The 4,614-nt window shown below is 36.0% G+C and overlaps 1 non-coding gene across 1 annotated transcript; it reads right to left on the reverse strand.

Annotated features, from left to right (window-relative positions):
- Positions 1 to 3,924: 3,924 nt before the first annotated feature.
- LOC150034558 (small nucleolar RNA R71) lies at positions 3,925 to 4,031 on the reverse strand. The gene has a single exon (XR_016531646.1). It is a non-coding gene; the product is annotated as a small nucleolar RNA R71 (small nucleolar RNA).
- Between the last annotated feature and the right edge of the window lie 583 nt (positions 4,032 to 4,614).

Genomic DNA, 4,614 nt, shown 5'->3' on the forward strand with positions numbered 1-4,614 from the left:
CGACATCGTTGGGACAAATGAATAACTCCTAACGATGACAAATTAGTGTCACCGTCAAGTGATATTCAATTATCCCGACGGTGTCTTTACACCGTCGGGCAAAGTTTTAACTCCCAACGGTCTTTATAAATTATGACCATCGGGATAAGTGCCTTATGCAAAGGGTGCGTTTTCATCGTTGGGATTTAGTGGATTTCCCGACCCCTGAGACCATCGGGGGATGGTTTCTTAACGTCGGGAAAAGGTGAAAACGAAATATTGCTTTTTCCCGACCCCTTGTATCGTCCGGACTACATATTTAACCGTCAGAATCAACTTCTTTTTTTATTTTATTTTTTAAATTTTTTTTTTTTCAAATGTCATACCTATTTGAATCTTACAAATATCAATCAAACTAAAATAAAATTTGCCCAATCAAGTCAATGTCTACAATAGTAAATAATATATAGAAAACATGTTTGAATCTCAAAAGTTACTATAACATCCATAGTTCCTTAATCCAAAATATACCATAACATCCAAAATAACATTACATGATAACAAACTATCTGTGGGGAGGTGCATCTACAACCTTAATCCACAATTCCTAAATCCAAAATAACATTAACATCTACAAACTAAATACGCTTGTCAGGAGATGCATCTTCAACATAAATCTCGAGATACCTATAAAATAAAAATTTTAATAAGTTTAATACTCAATATACCATATACCAATCTCAAAATGAATATAGAATTTAAAATTCAACTAAGAAAATTAATGAACTGAAACAAACCAACTCAAACTTGCATATTTCAATCTCAAACTCAATATAGAACTTAAAACCCAACTTAAATTTAATCATAATTTTACATTTACCCCTATACCAACTTTAAAACCAATATAAGAACATTAACAAATAAAACCCACTTTAACTTCAAACCTAATATAGAACTTAAAACCCAACTTAAACCCAACCAACTCATAACAATTGAAACAAAACAAGACATATTTACATTTACTTAAACTTATATATATATTTACCCCCACTTATTTGAACCACAAACTCAAATTGAACTTTAAAACCAAAGGTTAGATATAATGTCAACATAATTAGACAATCACTCCCTTTACCAATTTTAAACCCAACATAAGAATCTGAACAAATTGAAATTAAGCATATACCCCATCTCAACATTATTCTCAGTCTCAATATAGGACTTATAACTCAACTAAAAACCCCACTTAATTTAACTACAAACTCAAATTCAAATTCAACTTAAGAACACTAACTATACTTTACATAATTATACGTTTATGTTGTTACCATAACTGCAGGATAACAACATACACAATCTTCTAATTAATTTACTACGAAAGTTGAATTGGTCATACCTAGTTCCTTAAAGACTAGATTGGCTAGATTGGCTAGATTGGACGATCTGGAAGAAATAACACAATCTGAGATGGATGATATGAAAGTTATGATCTTATAGCTCATGAGAGATAAATTGAACTAGGTATGACTTTCGATGAGGATGCACTGGACAATGATTTATTATTATTATTTTTTTTAATTTTTTTATCCTTTGGTGTCCTACCAAGGGCCACTCCTATGCCCAACACCTGCTCACATATTTCTTCCTTTGATATTGGTTCAGACCCTTCCTAGGTGGAGACTTTTCTCAGCTCGACCATCTAACTATACATCAATAATTAGGACTAATTATTGAATGATAATTTTATATAAATAAAGTTACATTACGAAATAAAAACTTACATATGCATCATTAGCGACCTAATTAACAAACGAGTGGTCACTCTTAGAGTGTGTATTGATAACTATTAAAAATACAAGTTATTAAAGTCAAATTATTAAAACAATGGGAGAAAGCGATGGTAAAATAGGCAATATTACAATTGAATGCGACAAACTAAAAGAAAGTTGCGATCGCTAACGCTCATCGCATAAAAACAGTTAAAATTGCATTATTCTGTGCAGGTACAATGCGATGGCGCGCTTGAGTTTACGATCCAAGGGCACAATGCGATGGCGCGTTTGAGTTTGCGATCTAAGGGTACCTCAAAGATGATCATGTAAAAACCTTACATAAAGGCGACATCATAATAAAACATGATGGGACGTAAAGTTGATAATGGTCAATTCAGAAATATAGTTGACGGCTGCTGAAAGACCATACCGTTGTAAATACATTGAACTTCTGGTGACTATCAGATGATGCAACAGGGTATGAAAATTAATGTTGCCCATCCACGCAATCATTAGTCAGAAGAACTACTTTACTTAGAAGTCTATAAATACCCAATGCTACCAAACCAAAAAGGAAAGCAAGTGAGGAGGCAAGGCAAAGCCGAGGGAAGGGAATTATTGAGAGGAAATTAATTTTCGGAGAGGTCGAGAGACTGCTGAAAACAACACAAAGGAGAGACACCCAACCCTTACAAGAGCAAGATTCTACAATTCAGGAAAGAGTTGAAGTGAAAGAGCAGTGTAAAAAGGCAGAGGAAGCAAGACCTTTGCTTACCTGGCTTGATACTTCTTACACCATTTATTGTTTTGTACTCAACACATTGTTTGCAAAAATGGAAACTTCATTTCAATTTATGATCACTCTCCCCACCATGCATAGTAACTAAATTTGTGAATGGTTTGAGAAGTACTTAGCTGGCATAACTTAAGCTATGTACTTGATGCGATCATCTTGTCTTATGTATGCTTCATTCATCATTTGGAGTACTTAAGAGAGTAGTCTAAAGACAGAATCTAGGCTTGAGAGAGTCGAATTAGATCACATTAGCCAAAGTAGAGACTTAGAAATAAATTCTATCTGCTACATTCCATACACATTGCATGCATCCCAGAAATAGGAAATGTGGCATTATGCATTGAGAAATGTAGTGCTTAATATTTGTGTATAACATGATCGCATGACTTGTACAAAATCTTAAGAAATGCTAGCTAAATCTCTTCTCAACCCCTTCATCGCATACTTGTTACAACACCACCCTTTCATCATTCCACATTTAATTCCATCGCATTAGAAAATCTAAGTTAAATCACCATCTACTTCTTTATCACCATCGCAATAGGATCAGAGAGTCCGTCGCATATCTATTTAGTAATCCCTACGTTCGACCCTGGACTTATCAGGACCCTAAGAAGGCTTATACTTGGGCTTTGTTAGGAAAATTTGTATGATCATCGCATCCACACATCCTTACATCGCATGATAAATCAAAGCATCAAGTTTTTAGCACCGTTGTCGGGTATTATGGTATAGATTGCGCTAACATCAAACCTCTTTGATCTTTATAGTTTTCGACCTTTATTGTATTGTTGTTCCACCTGTGAAGGAAGAAGCAAGCATCGTATGAGCGAAGGACATAACCTTGAACTCAAGTACGACCCAAAGATCGAAAGAACTTTTTGTAAAAGGCAGAGAAACAAACGTAAACGAGAAAGAAGAGTTCACAAAATGGCTGAACAACCTGAGGAACGAGTAGCAAATGAAAACAACATGATGGAAAATCCTATCCTACTGACAAATGATCTCAATAGACCAATCTGGGACTATGCGTCACCAAACTTGTATGATTTCTCCCCAGGAATCATGAGACCAACATTGGATTGATCAAGGTTTGAGATGAAGCCAGTAATGTTATAAATGATACAAATAGCAACACAGTTCGGAGGACGGCGTGGTGAAGATCTACACGCCCATCTACGAAGCTTCATTGAAATTTGCAACACTTTTGTGTTCCCTAATATTTCCCCAAAAGAGGTTCGACTCACGTTATTTCCATTTTCACTATGTGATAAAGCAAGAAAATGGCCTTACTCTTTCGAACCAGGAAAGATAACGTCATGGGAGTAAGTTGTGGAGAAGTTTATGAAGAAGTATTTCTCTCCAACAGAAAATGCCAGAAGGAGGAAATTGGTCACCAATTTTGAACAAGAAGATGATGAATCGCTCAATGACGCATGGGCGAGATTCAAGAGACTAGTACGCGACTGCCCACACAATGGATTACCAGATTGCCTCAAAATGGAGATTTTTTTATCATGGACTCAACTCTGCATCGCAGACGATTGCCAATGCGGCAGCATCAGGAGGTCTGCTGAACAAAACATATGATGAAGCAAAGAATATTCTTGATCGCAACTCGAAAAACCATGAAGCTTGGCAAGAAAGCGATCAAAGAACGAAGCCCGGAGACGGTAATGCGAGTAATGGTGCCATTAAATCATTATAAAATCAGATGAATGTGATGATAAACTTGTTGTAAGGCATCACAATAAACAATTCAGGAACTCGAAATAGGCAAGTCAATGCGATAGAGAAAACAAGCACCAGTTGTGTCGTATGTGAAGAATCGCATTCTTTTGAGGAATGTCCATGAAATCCTCAATCAGTTTACTTTGTCCAAAAAAAATCCTTTTTCAAACACGTACAACCCGGGGTGGCGAAATCACCCTAATTTTTCTTGAAAGAACAACCAACAGCAAGGCAATCAACTTGTGGCTCAGAGAGAGGGACCGCCAGGGTTTTTCGATAGAACTAATGGACAACAGCAAGTTAGCAACTCTCAAACACCATCCCCATCATCCCTGA

Source organism: Benincasa hispida, chromosome 8 (assembly GCF_027475165.1).
Source record: "Benincasa hispida cultivar pf3 chromosome 8, pf3_genome.v1.1, whole genome shotgun sequence".
NCBI classification, from domain to species: Eukaryota; Viridiplantae; Streptophyta; class Magnoliopsida; order Cucurbitales; family Cucurbitaceae; genus Benincasa; species Benincasa hispida.